The sequence below is a fragment of the Myxocyprinus asiaticus genome, chromosome 22 (assembly GCF_019703515.2).
Source record: "Myxocyprinus asiaticus isolate MX2 ecotype Aquarium Trade chromosome 22, UBuf_Myxa_2, whole genome shotgun sequence".
NCBI classification, from domain to species: Eukaryota; Metazoa; Chordata; class Actinopteri; order Cypriniformes; family Catostomidae; genus Myxocyprinus; species Myxocyprinus asiaticus.
This window is the reverse complement of record NC_059365.1, coordinates 27096461-27114656: the sequence shown is the minus strand read 5'-3', so window position 1 is coordinate 27114656 and position 18196 is coordinate 27096461. Positions and strand designations below refer to the sequence as shown.

The 18196-nt window shown below is 39.3% G+C and overlaps 1 pseudogene; it reads left to right on the top strand.

The window, feature by feature from the left end:
- Nucleotides 1–18196, top strand: part of LOC127412666 (dystrophin-related protein 2-like) — a 222590-nt pseudogene continuing 204394 nt past the window's right edge.

Sequence of the window (18196 nt, the reverse complement as noted above, 5' to 3'; positions counted from 1 at the left end):
AGCTGAGATATTCATCTAAAAATATTTGTGTTCAGCAGAAGTCATATTAGTACTGTAAATGACGAGAGAAATGTCATTTTTAGGTGAACTACCCCTTTATCATAAGCATAATTAGCAACTTTTAAAAGGGTGATTTTGCTTGAAAGACCTCAACCTGGTTATAATTATTTTTGTGTACAAAGGATATACAATCCGCTTTCCTCAAAATCCCCCCTCATCGCTGTACTCCTTAAAAGACCATTGTTTTCCCCAAAGAAACACTGCGAGCATTCCTCCGGTAACTTGGTCCAAGTACATGTCCAAGGAAATTTCAGCAGCAGTCCTTTGTGAGCAAACTACAAGCGGCTTTACATATTACGACCTGGCTCATACATGCGAGCGCTTTCAACTCTGCGTGACAAATCTCCGTGTTTATGACGGGCTCTGGAGATCCGTGCGTTTCCTCTCATTCGTGCCGAGCGCGTCAAGATGCCGTCCAGCAAACTTCATCTGAAGTGAATGAAGACTACGCGCTCAAGTCTGGGATTACAACTGATGCGTTATGCAGGAATCGAGGCAGGTGCACAACTTGAAACGATGATTTCTGCTAGCGCGCGGAACTACACAAACAAACGCACGCGATCCACCTTTCACGGCTGATGTCCTGGTTAATGTATGAGAGATTTTCCGCTCGTCACAGTCTGCCCGTTCATCACTGTCATCCCGTCGCGTTCTTGCCAGCTGAGCTTTCGCGTAAAATGGAAATCTGAAGTGCTTCACTTTCGCCGTTTCTCTCCTTTGAGAGTGAAAGGTAAGACTTTATTTGCTGTAAATGCAAAGTGCGACGTGCAGCGTTGCACTAGTTTAAATTTTCAAACGAGCGATAATTCCGGCCGGTAATGTCCGTTATAATTGGCGCATATGCAAGGGCTGTTCACAGCGAATGCGTTTTTGCGTCTGTCTGCTGGTTTTTAAATTGGTTTTCTATGTGTCAGATGGACGTCTTTGACCGTTGTGCCGCAAGTCAAAAACAACTTAATCTCCTAAAAACGGGTCTCGAGACACCCGCGTTCTGTTATATTCATTGCGCTTCGTCCAGCTTTTTTTTAATTTATTATTATTTGCTAGGACTCGTTCGCTCTGAACGGCCCCTTTAATCTGTCCTGTCAAGCTGGTGAATCGGATATCCGATCCTGTATTAAATAGGAGGGAATTTACTCGCGCGCGCAGTTGATGCTTAATTGATTTGACAGTTGGCTACCGCTGACTTTATCATCTGATTTGAAATGCATTGTTGCATACGGCCGTTGGAAATAGATCTATTTCTCACTGTGATCGGCCGCTTTTCTTCTCCACAGTTATTGGTATTCAGTCCCCTTTTCTTCCTGTTCTTTACAGATAAACACAGAGCCTAACTTCACTGATTAACTAACGTGCCTGATTTTAACATTTGTCTCCAAAGCACATTCATGAATTTCCAAATCACATGACAGTGATGTAATATGAGGTTGAAGGTTCTTTAAAAGCTCTTTTGAGACTCGGCCTTTGATGTTCTTTGAAACGCCGACAGCTGAACAGCCTCAGAAAAAGGAAAAGAGTCTAGGCTAATTTGAGTTGTGGCTCATGAACTCTGAATGATGCTGGCAGTGGAAGAGGGAGGAGGTCTGTGATTCTGATTCTGCTGAAATGATCAAGAGAGTTATCATCTTTGTTATTCACCATGGTTAGAACCCCCCCCTCCTATCCCCAGATCTTATTAGTTCATCCACATTCCTAGTTGTCTCCATTGAAACATTTATAATCATTCAAAGTCTATTCCTTATCCTTTGCCACAGAACATCTCTCTCGCTCTCTTTTCTCTTCTTCTTCGAGATCATACATATTCATTCCCTCCCTTGAATGTGTGATGAACATGCTACCTTAAAAGTGTGTAATCTGATTGCATATAACAAAACATTTACTTTGGAACACCCTGTGCTATCTAATGACACTGCTTTGGGCACATTTTGAAATGTGTTTACAGGAACATTTATTGGTGCAATGTTTAGCATCGTGTGTCACTATATTGTAACTAATTAATTAGGTGATTTGTTTTCCCGCTCATCATCAGCATGTACTTTTGGACTGCATTATTTATTTGCTCATACGGCACCTTGTACACAAAGCTGTATACCTTGTTTTTTTGTTTGTCCTCGGAGAAGTGATCTAGAAATGTCAAGAATTATAGCAGACTCGTCGAGCGCTCTGTGGCAACACAGATTCAGTGAGAGAGAAACTTTTATGAGCATATTTAATGCTCAGTTTGAAGGTTTAGCTGATTCTTCGTAGCATAATTCAAGATGGTTTAAATAAACTTGATTTGCATGTCCTGAAGGAAATAACCATGCTTGCAAGATGGCAAAAGATTAGGTAAGTTTAAGGCGTTGGTTCTGCGCAAATAAAATGCAACGTTTGAATCGAGTCTCTACATTACGTGCCTCTACATTTCAGGCTGAACTAATTGCAGAAGTTTCAAAGAAATTATCATTTTCTCATCACTTAAGTTTAGGTCAGTTTCTCACCCAAACCGATCGCATCGCTTCAGAAGACATGGATTAAACCTCTCGAGTCATATGGATGACCTTTATGCTTCCTTAATGTCCTTTTTGGGGCTTGAAAGTTTTGGACCCCATTGACAGTGTATGAACAAAAAACAGTTCATACATTCTTCAAAATGTCTTCGTGTTCCGCAGAAGAAAGTAAGTCAAATGAGTTTGCAATGGCATGAGGGTGAGTAAATGATGAGAGAATGTTACTGTTTGGCTGAACTGTCCCTTTAAGTCTTACACCCTGTCTACACCAGATGCGAACGGTGCATCTAAAGCAAGTAGATCCCATTTTAATCAAGTAAGCTGACTACACTGAAAGCGTTTGTTGCGTCGCGTCACATCACGCTGATAGTAAATGGATGTCCTGTTCCATTTTGCGCTGCACGCGCTGACACTACTCCTGCCAACAAGGCAAATAACGGTTATGTGTTCGCTTCAACGCGTCCAGTGTAGACAGCCTTAAGCCACCCTGTATAGACAGGGTGTTAGTGTTCATCAGGTACAGCCCATGTCACATTAAAGCCCGTTTTAGGCAATGGCGTGCAGTCAGCCCCTTCAGAGAAGCATTTATATAAATGAAGACAAAAATTTATTTAAATTATGAAATATACTTTCCCCCATTTTTACAAAATGTATATGAATTTAAGAAATAAATGCATTAAAATACAACAATAATTTAAAATATCTGTAGACTACCTCAAATATCTTCACATATCTTCAGATGTGTTATTTTCACCTTGGGGGTTGTCTTTCAGCAGTCTGCACCTTCATAGCTCCAAGTAGAAGGGCTAACGCATTGAATGTAAATGAGGCAAATTTTCCTTCTTGCAGCCGCGTTTGCATCTCTATGAATCTAACGGTGAACAGTGGGACATGTTCCTGCTACTGACAGAGCAAGCAGTCTTAAAATCCATGGAAGATTTTTCACTGACAAATTCGAATGACATTATTTCCTTCAAACAAATGGACTAATTGACAGATTTCCTGCGCTATATGCAGTTGTAAAATTGGCCAGTCAAAGAGGCTGTGTTCACACGACTGCAGAGTCAATGGCATCTGTTAAGTGAAGCTTCCGAATAAAAAGTATCCAAAGAGTATTGCCTGTTTTACATATTATTTTTGTGCGATGGGTGAGCAGATCTGCTGCGTGACTTCAACAGGAGACTTTGAGTTTTCATCAGAAAACACAGAAGATAAGGTCATTTCTGGATTACAACGGACATAAATAATAAGAAATAATGAGATGATTATCAAGAGTGGGTAATTGAAATCTGTTCTAAACGTATTCGTCATGAAATCTAATTTACATGAGGAAAGTGAGATGCAGCACCGCGCAGCTCATGTGCCCAGTGTGAAGACTAATCTGAAGACACAGTTTGTGTAAAACAGCCCTAACAAAAGTGTAGCTCCAATTCTGGCGTCCTATATCGGTGTTGTTTTTGTCGTTACTGCTATAGAATGGTGCATGCAAACAGCGTCAGAAGACAAATGGTCGACACTAGATGACGTCACTACGAGGGTTCCTTTTGTGTGTGCGAATGTTTCCTTGGGTTTCCTATTCCTCTTAAGAGTTCTTATCTAGGGGAGGTCACGTGACGCCATGCAAGAAGCAGACGTGTAAACGACGAGCTCTGCGCACTTTGCAAAATTTGTGATTATTCTCATGTTATAATCTGGTGAAATTCGATACACCCAGTTACACATTTGCTCTTTGAGGTAAAACATGGCAAAGAAGTCAAAATCATCGGGCTCTGGAGACATTAAAAGACACTTATGTGCTCAGGATGAAAGCCCCAACAGGCCTACAGACCAGGGACTCGATTTGGATGGCGCGGCGGGAGAAGACATCCAGCGTCAGTTGTCCAACATATCGGTGATGCTGATGAAGGTTCTTGCTGACTTGGAGGATCTTGCTGTAATACGTCGATTGATTACGGCGATGGAAATAAAATTTCTGAGTTAGTTACAAGAGTATCAGATGCTGAGAAACGAATCGATTATTTGGAGTCTTCGGAGAGGGAATTATCCGCTAATCCGCCTGCGACCAAAGTTGATCTGGAACGTATTCTTGAAAAGCTTGAAGATCTTGAGAATAGAAGCCGCAGGAATAACGTCAGAATTGTTGGAATTCCTGAGCATGAGGAGGGCAGAGATATGGTGAATTTCTAGACGAACTCTTCCCGAGTCTGCTCGACATAACAGGCCACAAGCTGGAAATCGAGTGAGCTCACAGAGTCCCTGCTCGGAGATCTGCTGAGGGAGATCCTGACCAAATTTCTGAGGTCATCCAATAAAGATCTCATGTTGCGCCAGGCAAGGAGCAAAGGAAAGCTTTCTTGGAGGAATCATAATATTTTCTTGTTCCCTGACTTTGCGAGTTCTACAAGAGAGAAACGTGATCGGTTCAGGGAATGCAAGAAACTCTTGCATCAGCATAAGATCACTTTTGCATTGATGTTCCCGGCCAAACTGAGAATAGAAACGAAGGACGGTCGCAAAGTATTTACCTTTCCCAATCAGGCAATGTCTTTTATAGAATCAATGGGCGAGTAAACCATTGGATGTTTCTCATGTGAGTGGGTCGAGTCGCTGTTTTTACTCTGGCTTTTGAGGAAGCTGGGCGTCATTTTGGTTTCTTTTTGTGTTTGCTCCGCCTAGCGGCTGGAGTTTGTTTTGTGAATAACACTTTCCTTAAAGAAGCTTTTGCATTGACGGAAGATTACTTTTGCATGGAAGTTCCCGGCCAGTTTGAGAGTGGACACTACGGATGACCGCAAAATATATACATGCTCACACAAAGGATGTCTTTTATAAAATTGACGGATTGATTAAGTCATGATATATACTTCTATGCGGCCTCCGAGTGAATTGACTTGATCATCCGGGGAACTGGGATGTCGGTTTTGTTTCTTTTTGTGTTGGCTCCGGCTGGAGCTTGTTCCATTTACGGGACACTGGAATGATTACGTCATCCGCTGAACTCATAATGGCTGGCTCACTGAACATTCGTTTGTCTATCCGTGAAACTGAACGGTTTTATATCAGCTGAAATTTGTTTTGCGGAGGATCACACCTTTAAAACAATTTTGTGAACTAATCTACATGTTCTGTGTTCATTCTTCCTTTTGGCTGGGGTTTATTTTACAAAGTATTTTCTGTTATGTAATTTTGCTTCACAAATTTGTGAGGCAAAATTGAGCAATCCGACGGCAAAGTTGTCATGGGGGCTCGTGGGCGTTCATGGACCTTTTGAGTTTAGAGGGATCGTCGCCGGTTGGCGCTCTCGTGCGTGGAGTTAATGCACACGTTTTTCTTTTTTCTGTTTGTTTTGTTCGGGGGGAAGTTCGGGGTTTGATTGTTTTACTAATGGGGAATGTGGTCTGTATAATTTTGTTTTTGACACACAGTTTATTTTTTTATTATATCAATATGTCAGTTGTTAATATGAGTATACTATCTCTCTCCACATGGAATGTGAATGGTTTGGGGCATCCCATAAAAAGAAGGAAGGTTATTTCTTTTCTTAAACGTAAGAAATATGATATAGTATTTCTTCAAGAAACACACCTTTCTCCGCAGGAAGCAGAAAATTTGGGAAGATATGAGGTGGACATGTTTTCTTTAGTGCTGGCTCAAGTAAGAGCAAGGGAGTCATTATATTGGTAAATAAACATCTACAATTCAAATGTCTCAAACAGATTAAAGATAAATTAGGAAGAGTAATTATTGTTTTAGCTGTAATTCAGGGCAAAGGTTGATTTTGGCTAATATTTACGCACCTAATGCTGATGATCAGGGCTTTTTTATAGATCTTGAAGGGATGTTGCAAGACGCTGGCACCCCTCGTGATATAATATTGGGAGGAGACTTTAATCTTTTGATGGATTCAGTCCTTGATCATAGTGAAGCAAAAGTGTGTAAGCCGCCTAGAGCAACATTGATGCTTCCCCAGGATGTGTAAAAATCTTGGTCTTGCAGATATTTGGAGACTTTTGAACCCATCTTATAGGGACTATAAATTTTTTTCATTAGTCCATAAGATTGTTTCTATAATAGATTTTTTTAATATCCAAGTCCCTCATTTCATCTGTTGCGGATTGCTCAATTGGAAACATTTTAGTCTCTGATCACGCCCTGGTGAGTTTAGAGGTGATGCCACATACGGAGAAAAAGAAATCATATAGTTGGTGCCTTAATGTGTCCCTTTTGCAAAATCCTGAATTCCAACAAATGTTAAAGACTGAAATCAATGTTTATATGGAGACCAACTGGTCCTCAGTATCCACTGTGGGCGTGGCTTGGGAGGCACTTAAGGCGGTTCTTAGGGGCCGGATCATACAGTATGCCACTTTCACCAAAAAATCCAAAGCACGAGAACTTGTGGAGTTGGAAGGAAATATTAAAAATGCTGAGGCAGAGCTGAAGCGCCGTTTGTCATCCGATGGCCTCAGAGAATTTACTCGATTGAAATACAGATATAATACTAATTTGTCGCAGAAAGTGGAGTTTTGGCTATTCAGGGCAAGACAGTCATACTTTGAGTCGGGGGACAAAGCAGGAAAACTTTTGGCTAGATATATAAAGCAGAGAGAGTCTTTTTCTACCATTCCCTCAGTGAAATCTGCTGGTGGTGAAATATTTACCCCGGCCATTGGTATTAATAATGCTTTTAAAGAATTCTATCTTGATCTTTATAGTTCCACATCTTCGTCTACTGATGAAGATATTAGAAACTTTATGGAACCATTAGATCTCCCTAAACTGACGACTGAGCAAAAAAATTATCTTGATTCTGAGATAACCTTGGAGGAGCTTGGCGAGGTTATTAAGGCCTTACCTACAGGCAAGGCTCCAGGGCCTGACGGCTTTGCCGCTGAGTTTTTCAAATCTTATGCTACAGAACTGGCTCCACTTTTGCTAGAAGTTTATACTGAATCATTAAAGAATGGAAAGCTCCCAGCAACCATGACACAAGCCCGGATCAGTCTGATTCTTAAAAAGGACAAAGATCCAAGCAAGTGTAAAAGTTACCGTCCAATTTCCCTGATCCAGTTAGATTTATACTCAAATTTTGTCAAAAATTCTGGCTAATCGATTAAGTAAAGTTATGACATCTCTTATACATATAGATCAGGTGGGGTTTATTCGAGGCCGTAGCTCTTCTGATAACATTAGGCGTCTCATCAATATCATGTGGTCAGTAGCGAATGAACAATCTCCGGTCGCTGCCATCTCACTTAATGCCGAAAAGGCATTTGATATGGTAGAATGGGATTATCTTTTTAAGGTTTTGGAAATATACGGGTTCGGGAGTACGTTTATTGGATGGATTAAGTTACTTTATAGACACCCTGTAGCGGCGGTACAAACAAATGGATTAATTTCAGATTATTTTACTCTGGATAGGGGCACCCGGCAGGGTTGCCCTCTTTTCCCATTATTGTTCTGTCTTGCCCTGGAACCATTAGCAACCATGATAAGAAAGGAGGATGATTTTCCAGGGGTGGTGGCGGGAGGTATGGCACATAAACTCTTGCTTTACGCAGATGATATTTTATTATTTGTCTCTGACCCCAATAGACCTATGCCTTGCCTCCACAGAATTATTAATTTATTTTCTAATTTTCAGGATATAGAGTCAATTGGTCTAAATCCGAAGTTTTGGCTCTGACAGCGTACTGCCCAGAAATGGCTTTCAAGCCGGGTGCTTTCCAGTGGACCAAACAGGGCATTAAGTATTTGGGTATCTTATTTCCAGCAAATTTGTGTGATTTAGTTAAGAGTTAATTTTGACCCCTTAATAAATGGTTTTTGAGCGGTGTGGGCAGGTGGGCTTCATTACATTTATCGATGATTGGGAAGGTTAATGTTATTAAAATGAATTGTATTCCAAAATTCAATTACTTACTGCAGTTTCTCCCTGTAGATGTCCCCCTCTCTTATTTCAAGCAATTTGATAGCATAGCAAAGTCCTTCATTTGGAATGGTAAGCATCCCAAATTACAATTCAATAAGTTTCATAGACCGATTGACAAAGGTGGGCTAGGCCTACCCAAGATTTTATTTTATTATTATGCATTCGGTCTCAGACATTTGGCTCATTGGTCGCTTCCACCTGAGAGAGCCCCTCCCTGGTTCTGTATAGAACAGGACGTTCTTGTCCCTATTTCGCCACTGCAGAGCCTTGCTATCAAATTATTCGGAGAAGCTAAGTTACATCCCGTTACCTCGCACTTGAACTTGGTATGCACAAAAGTGTCCAGACTGTTTAATTCTGAAATTTTTTTAAATGTTGCCTCGAGCATATGGCTGAACCCCAAATTATGCATCAACAAGTCCCCTTTTTGCTGGTCAGAGTGGATTGGGAGGGGGGTTACTACACTCTGTGACCTATATGAGAATGGAGTGTTGAGATCCTTTCAAAATTTGGTTCAACTTTTTGGGATTCCTAGATCCCAGTTCTATAAGTATTTACAGCTGCGCCACCTGCTCTACTGTTTTTGGGAGTGGTTTACACCCTCCTAAAGCGGCAGATACTCTGGGAGTGGTGATTACTGCTTTTGGAAAAGGTCATGAGGCATCAGTGTATTACTCCCTACTAATTCAGAGTCTGGGGGATGGAACTTCAACTTCTCTTAAGAGATTATGGGAGAAAGATCTAAATTTGGTATTGGAGGAGGGAGAGTGGGCTGGGATTCTAAAAAACGTCAAATCTGCATCTAGAGACTCAAGGGTTCGCCTCATGCAATTTAAGATTTTACATAGAGTCTATTGGATCCCCTCTAGATTGCATAAGCTTGGTCTTAAAGACACACCCACCTGCTGGCGATGTCAATCAGAAGGAGGAGACACAACCCATGACTTTTGGGGATGTGTTAAGATGCAAGAATTTTGGATGAGGATTCAGAGTTTTATGTGCAAGGTTTTGGCCTCTCAAATTTTATTTTGCCCCAGACTCTGTATCTTAGGAGATGGGTCAGTCATTAATTTGGAGAATAAGCACATGAAAAACTGGGTTCTAACTAGTATTATGATCACCAGACAGATCACTTTGAGGAGTTGGAAGTCGGCTGGAGCGCCCCCGTTTCAGGAGTGGTGTTTGGAGATAGCCAGAGTGGCAGCTCTTGAAGAGGGGGTATCCAGAAGACTGGGGGATATTGATTCTGTATATGTGTGTTCTGCTATTTATATTTAATGGTTGAATCAATAAAAAATGTTAATCGCAAAAAAGAGTTCTTATCTAGGAAGTTCCTAACAGGAAAGGACCAGGACTTTATTTGGGAAAGGGGCTATTGGATATATAGTATAAGCTATTTGTCTTGTTTTCCTCCTCTCTATGTTTTGATGTTTTTGCCTGCAATTCCATGTCCTCTATTTACCTTGGCTGTGATAGGGTGTATGAACCAGTAGTCAAAGGAAATGCCAAATCGGCCTTGAGATAGGTCCTGCTCTTCAGTAGTGAAAAACAGGCCAATCATTTCCCTGTTACTTTCCATCATCCACGCACCATGTTGAAAGAAAGGATGAGCAGACAGGGAGAGGGGTAAAGAATGAGGATAGAAAAGCAATTTGCTAACTCTATAAATCCAGCCACTTAGGGAACTTGACCCCAGAGATAGTGGCAGGAGGCCATTATTTAAACTCGGGTAACCAATGCTCTCCTATTAACATTGAATGGGCTACTGTCTGCTGGTTGTCTGCAGTGACACATTTATGTGTTTTATTTACTGCCTTCTACTGTAGGGCCTGTGCTCAGAGCTTCTGAAAACCAGCTTAGAGTGGAAGACATCTTGGCATGCCGTAATATGGATTGATAAGGGGGCACGATGCATGTCTCCACCAGATGCAGGATACAAAATTATCAAAAAGGGATACCAAAAGTAATATTTTAAGTGTTTGTGTATGTGTGTGTTTGAGTAAAAGAAAGAGGTATAGAAAGAAAAACAAGCTACTTTTTGTGGAGTGGAGTGGGGAGGTGATGGGTAAAGCGCAGGGATGGTGACCAGGAGGTTGCTAGTTTGATCCTACATGAAACAAGCTAAGAGTTTCCCCCATTGTGCCCTTAAGCAAGCTATTGTCTCTTTAATTTCTCTATGGATAAAGGCATAATTTTTTGTCCAGGTCTATTAAATTATTCAAAAATACATTCACAGAGCACTTGGGGGAATGAAGTAGGGGGGCGTTCATCAAAAAAAAGGTTGAAAACCACTGCTCTAGAGACTGTTTTGTGTGAAAATCCAAGGAGATCAGCAGTTCCAGAAATACTCAAACCAGCCCGACTGGCACCAACAAACATGCCATGGTCCAAATCACTGAGAGCACATTTTGTCCCCATTCTGATGGCTGATGTGAACATTAACTGAAGCTCCTGACCAGTATCTGCTTGATTTTATGCATTGCACTGCTGCCACACTATTGGCTGATTAGATAATTGCATGAATAAGTAAGTGTACAGGTCTTCCTAATAAAGTGCTCAGTGAGTGTACATTTACAAGTGCAATTCACACAAAACAATTAGTTGAATACACCTCTTGTATGATGAACGATTTTAAAGTCATTTTGATATTTGCTTCAAGTAAAAAAAAAAAATATCATGTGGTGTTACTGACAGTAAAAAAAAAAAAAAAGAATAATAATAATATAATCAAAGTCTCATTAAAAGCTGATATTCTAGAAAAAAATAATTTATGGCATGAGTAGTGCAGGATAATCTTTTTCATTTTTTTGTTTTTTTTTATAAAATATGTTTTGAATTTTTAAAAAATGAATGATTAAGTTATGAACACCTATGTATTCAAGGTGCAAGGAAAGTATTTTAATATCTTTTACTTGATAGTTACGCCACGTGACATTTTAAAGTAATTCAGTAAATCTAGAACATCTACAACAGCTGTTTTTCAAAAATGTTATGAAACCAACATGGACACAAAGATTACATTTCTACAAATTTGACAAGTGTTTTAAACTAGATTTTTAAAAAAGATTTCTCATTTCTATCACCTGAGACCACCCTTTTGTCAATAACCCATCTACTAAATGACTACTTTATTTTAAAAAGTCAAATTTCTTGCATTGTCATTTTAAACACGCCATAAAATGTGACCTACAACAAAGAGAAAAATAAAGAAAAATATGTGATGTAACTGTGCCGTTAAGCAAATGCAAGGTAGTTCAGAATAAATTTGAGGATGTAGCCTAGATTATAAGACATCAGTTGGCAGTGTACAGCATAAAATACAAAAAACTCAGCAGTAGCCTACATTATGTATTAGTGTACATAATGAAATTTTTCCTTCAAACAACATCTTTCAATTGCAGACTCAAGACTACTATGTAAAAGGAAGAAAATAAAAGGCAGATATTTTGATTCCCTTTGGGAACAAATTCTTCTTTTAGCATAATAGAGAACTTTAGTTCAAAAAGAAAAAAAAAAAGAGTAGTGTTTGATCGGGTAACTGCACTTGAATTCTGGACTGTCTTTTTCTATTATCTGTCTGCTTGTTTATAGAGTGAGATCCTACTGTCTCAGTATTACAGATGTGTGCTTTGAAAAGATATCACACATCCAGGAAAGCTGATCAGCCTGACACTGCTGTGGCAGATTGAGAAATGGCAGTATTTCTTCATCCCTGTCATCTGGAGCTGTATTGATATATGTACCTTTGCTCTCCTGTTTTGTCAGCATGCTGGCACACCATGGGAAATTAGAGGAGAATCCAGTGTTACCTCCCTAAATAAATATTTATAGGTTCTCATTTCTCTCTAACATTGACAAAGGACGGTTGTAATTTGGAACTGATAACCGTGAATACACACCAAAGATGTACACTCGAGTGTTGTGTTTTGACAGTTCAAAGCTTTTAGACTTCTCACCAGCTCAATTACATTACATTTCAGGATTTCATTTCAAAATCATTACCATTAATAGAGAGTTGGTCCTCCCTAACAGCTTCCACTCTTCCAGGAAGGCTGAACACTAGATTTTGAAACATGGCTACAATTTTTTTTCCCCATTTAGACACAAGCATCAGTGAGGTCAGGCAGTGATGTTCGGCAATGGGGCCGAAAAAAAAAAAAAATTAATATCTTCCCTGAGGCCCTCTGATAATGTTAGTAAAGTTTTTATTGCACCAAAACACTCATAATTTTGTAATATATGATAATTTCCCACCCTGTCTCTGACCCTCTGTCTGAAACGCTCGGTTTTGGCCTAAGCGCCTCCTTTAAACTTCAGCGTAAATGACCACCGTTTTGATTGGCTAACGTGGTGCAGCCCCCTCGAATACAGCCATATTTGAAACTCAATCAGTAGAATGAACAAAGCTCCACAAGATTATAAAACTAAATTTCAGGGTTTACACAACACACATCAAACACATTACATCTGAAAACCTTAACCTTTTCACACAAGCAGCACCATAAACTATCAAACAGTCATGCCATATGAAATATTCATGAATGAAACGGTTTACTTAAGGTTGCGATCGTGTCCAATAGTGTTTTTAACTGCCCCATCATTCAATAACAGTTCCTTTGCAAAGCTTGAATTGTATTATGACTGGTTCACAAGCAATTCACACTGACTGAACACAGTTTTGCTCAAAACAGCAAGAGGCAGTGCAGCTAAATGAAACATAGCATCTTTAAAAACGAGGCAAGACACATAAAAAACTAGTTGTCCAGATGGGTTCTCTTTGGTGTTTAAAAATAGTTAGTATGCTATACTAGGCCTGTCTGTCCTGCTCTCTCTCTGTTTATAAACTGAAGCGCCAGTGGGCGGGGCCAAGGGTGCAATGATTTAAAGTAGGTGTTGATGTTGTTGCTGTAGAGGCGGTCATGAATTAATGAGCCCCCTAGTGACGTAGGGAAGTCGCAGAAGTAGACAATGAGGCATTTTTGCAGCTTGGTTTCAATAAATGCTTTTATTGCATTGGAGATGAAGTTTTGAGTTCTAAAATATAAAGTATGTTTTTAAAGTAGAATGACCTCTTATATGTCAAAATATAAAGGGAAATATAATTCCTCATGACATGACCCCTTTAAAGAAAGTAGTTAGCTTGCCTACACTACAAGATATTAACAAAAAGTAGACAATAAAGACAAATTGTGTCTTTATCATAAGCAGGGGGTGTCCACATACTTTTTTGCCATAGTGTTGAATCATGCTCCTATGGTATACACATACTCGTTCCTAAACGGTCTTCTGATGAGCTCATCACTCTCTATACACTAAGGGGTACTTTCAAATTACCACTAACACCCAATTACGCTGCAGTGGTTGCGAGAAAAGCATTAGTGTGGTATTGGTGGGGCTTTTAGAGCCAGTGTATTAGAGATTGCAGCACTCTCCTATCTTAGCTTACTGCATGATATTGTTACAGGCTGTGACTCAAACTCGTACCATGACTTGCAATCAATAACATTAGTGCATTAGAGCAGCCTACTGCAGTGCATTCCTTTTAAATTGTCTGAATGGTCCCCTGCATTTAGCAATGTCTGTGTTTGACCATCTTTGCAGAATATATATTTCCCGTAAACATGGTAGCTACTGTGTATACGTGGCAATTGAATTACACTGATCTTCACAGAGCTTTTTGTTGTAAAGTGTAAATGTTCTGAAATGGTCTGTCCACAATTTGTGTAGGCTGATGTGTGCTAAATCAAGTGATCAGTAAACTGTGAATGTAATTGCTTAGCACTTGAAAAAGCTGGACGCAGAGCAGGATCTTCTTTCATTCACCTCTCACGTTATTTGCATTTAGGTCAAGGAGCAGGGAGCATTTTGATTGATGTTCACAGGTGAATTGATTGAAATACTTTAACTCTAGGTAAAAGGTGCAGCTGATTTTTTGTTACTTTGAATCAGTGTGGTCTTCTCTTTCTTACCTCTAGATTGTGATAGATGAATTAAGTGAATGCAATATACAGTATAATTGCTTAAAGTTCAATGTCACTTGTCAACCACCAATGCATAACTGTGTGTTTGTGGAAATAAGAAAAATAGACCTTTGTGTAGAGAAGGTGAACTCAGCAGAGGCCTGTAAAAAGCTGTGTGTATGCTGTTTTTGCCATTAGAAGCTGCCCTTTTAAAAGACAATAAGACAATGTTATTGCAATTAAAGAAGCAATGACAAAACGTCCCTACGTAGCTGGCATTTATAGATCTTCAAATATCATATTGCGCAAAAAATACTTATAAGTTATTAATTTTACCTCTGGCTTGGTAAAATCTTTATTTGCCAAGTGTCAAGTGCCCAATCTCATTCCCACTCCAGTCAGTCATGAGTTCTATGAATAGGTTGGTGATTGAAATGTACCCATCAAAAAGGGAATTCATAATGAAGAGAAAAACAGAACATGTAGCAGCTTTAGAAATGTAGAGTTCAAAAATACTAATTTCAAAATGGTGAAATGCAAAGAGAAGTTGTTTGAGCTCATGTTAGATGAAATGAAGTAAAAATGTAAGCTTAATTCTGCAACCTAATGAGAATGTCTTCCTGCATGCAATGATATATGTGATGGGTCTAGAAAGAAAATACTTCAGAGAAGTGGCTGGGATAGACAGCAGCTATCAGTGAGAACTCAAGTTTGGTAATACGTGTGCAGTGCTTTTCTTGGGTCGATACAGCCCCGGAACCAGGAAAGAGATTATTTATCAAAGCCAGGCTTTCCATGTCCACAGGCCTATACAATTTATCAAACTGAAAAGGTCACTTCGCCTTACTGTTATTAATTTTGTCTCATTTTATTTGAAGCCCGCATAGGAGAACGTTCTTCATTAGTGGCATATGTCACATACTTTGTTTAGTTTCTGGGCTGGAATGGTAGGGGTGAGGCAGCATTCATTAAAATTGGATAGTTTCAGATCATTTCCCATCAAGATGTTCATCATTCTTTGATGTGGAGGACAAATAGACCTCCTAAGAGGAGATTTCTTTCTTTAATATATTTACATTTATTTACATTTATTCATTTAGCATACGCTTTTATACAAAGCAACCTACAAAGGAGGAATACAGCAAAAGCAATTTGTTATGAGGCAATAATATGAAAAGTGCTGCAATACAATGTTTTAAAATGCTCAGATAAGTACAAGAATGGAATAAAAAAAAATTTTATAAAGAGAGAAGACATTAGTAGGATTGGGTCAAGTGCTCATGAAAGCAATGTGTCTGTAGATATTTCTTGAAAATAGTTGGAGAATCAGGTGCTCGGGTTGAGCTCGGAAGGTTGTTTTACCAGCAAGGAACAGTGGAAGTGAAAGTCAGAGAAAATGATTTTGTGCCTCAGTGAGATAGCACCACGTGGTGCCATTCAAATTTCTATAGTGATTTGAAATAGTTAGTGTAGATGGGGGCGCGGAACCAGTGGCTGTTCTGTAAGCGAGCATCAATGCCTTGAACTTGATGCAAGCAACCAATGGCAACCAGTGCAGTTTGATGAAGAGAGGTGTGACATGCGCTCTCTTAGGCTCGTTGAAAACCAAACGCGCCACCGCATTCTGGATTGACTGTACATGCAGAAAGTCCTGCCACAAGAACATTGCAGTGGTCCAGTCTAGATATGACAAGAGCTTGGACAAGAAGTTGTGTAGCATGCTCAGATAGGAAAGGTCTGATCTTCCTTATGTTGAACAGAGTTTAACTCTACATGATCGGGCTGTCTTTGCAATGTGGTCCATGAAGTTCAACTGATCTTCAAACAGAACACCAAGATTTCTGGTTGTCCTGGATGGTGTGATCGTTGACGAGACTAGCTGAATGGTGAAGATTGTATAGCTGGGCTCGATAGAACAATGAAAAGTTCTGTCTTTGCTAGGTTGAGTTGGAGGTGGTGTTTTTCTATCCAGCATGAGAAATCTACCAGGCAGTCTGAAATCCATGCAGCTACCGTAGGATCATCAGGCTGGAATGAGAGGTAGAGTTGTGTGTCATCAGCATAGCAATGATAGAAAAAATCCATGTGCCTGAATTACAGATTCCAGTGATGTCATGTACTGTATATGGAGACCTGGTTGACATTACTTGTTTAAGTGTTTTTGCTATGAAGGGGAGGTGAGAGACCGATCTGTAACTTTCTAAGAGTGCAGGGTCTAGTGCGGGTTTCTTAAGCAGTGGGATTAACCGAGCCTGCTTAAATGTAGTGGGAAATGTAACAGTGAGGAGAAAAATATTAATAATGTGTGGCCTGGAGAAGATGGGAGGGAATGGGATCAAGGGAACAGGTACTAGGGTGGCTGGAGAGGAGAAGTTTAGAGACCTCATCCTCAGTGATTGGAGAAAAAGAGGGGAGAAGTGGGTTGTGTGTTGGTGATGAGTGTCCGTGGGTTTGTGGTGTGGTGAAATGACTGCTGGTGTTTGTTATTTTGTCTGTAAAAAAGTGGCAAAGTCATTAGCTGTTAGAGAGGATGTGGGAGGGGGAAGAGTAGGGCAGAGGAGAGATGTGAGATGGCGCGGGATGGCCTGGAGGAGAGGGGACAGATATTGTCTAGACAAGATGTTAAAGTGGAGCATATAATATTAGTAGCATCACAGACATCAAGCAAGGAGAAATGGTTAGAGGATGGAAGACGGGTAGGTGAGAGAGAGCGGAGGCTTTGTCGAAAGGAGAAGTATGTGGCAGTAAAGGTGGCAGATATAGTGAGAAGCGACCCAATTAAGCCCACGTACCACATAAACCCACTTACTGTTTTATTTTCATATATAAAAAAGACAGAAAGCAAGAGAACTATTTTTTTTTTGTAGAGGAAATGCAAAATATTTTTGGTATCTTTTTACTTTTTATTTGGAGCCAATCAAATGTTTCATTCTTGAGTTATTTGGGAATATGTGCTACCACTGTTTGGCGGCCATTTTTGAAGTGGCACCAAAACTTCACTATTTTTGATGATGTCAAAAAAAGCAAAAAACATTTTGCTGCAACTAACTAATATTTTGATAATTGATTAATCTAACGATTATTAGAACGATTATTTGACTATTCAACGATTACTGCAACAATTAATCATCAGCTCTTAACCGATTATTCAGCTTGTGCCCCGACTTAAAAGGTTGAATTAAATGTGCTTACAAACAATAAAGAGGACAAAATCATCTTTTAAAAATACCTCTAAATGACATTCACTGAATTAAAGGTGGGAAAAATGCTTTCTATTAAGTTTAATTCAGTAAAGAAATTCACTGCAAAAAAATCCCATTGTTATCAAGTGTTTTTGTCTTGTTTTTCATTTAAAATTGTCTAAAAATCCTTAAAACAAGATACACTTACTTGAGAAGCAACATATAATATATTTAGACTTGCTTTAAGAGAATATATCTTAAATAAAAGAGTATTTTGTATATAAGTGTATTTTTTCACTTGGTTATACTTCTGCGAGTGCAGTAAAGACAAAATATACTTTATTCAAGATCTATTCTCTATAAGTCTAAATATCTTATATGCTGCTTCTCAGGTGAATGCATCTTTTTTTTAAGAATTTTTAGATATTTTAAAATATTTGTATTTTTAATATTATGTTCAACATTCTCAGATTACAATTTTTTCTTCTGCAGTAAAGCTGCTAAAGAAGATGTACGTTGTTTTAAAGGAGTTTTAGATATTTATATTGGAAAACAAGCCAAAACAAAAAC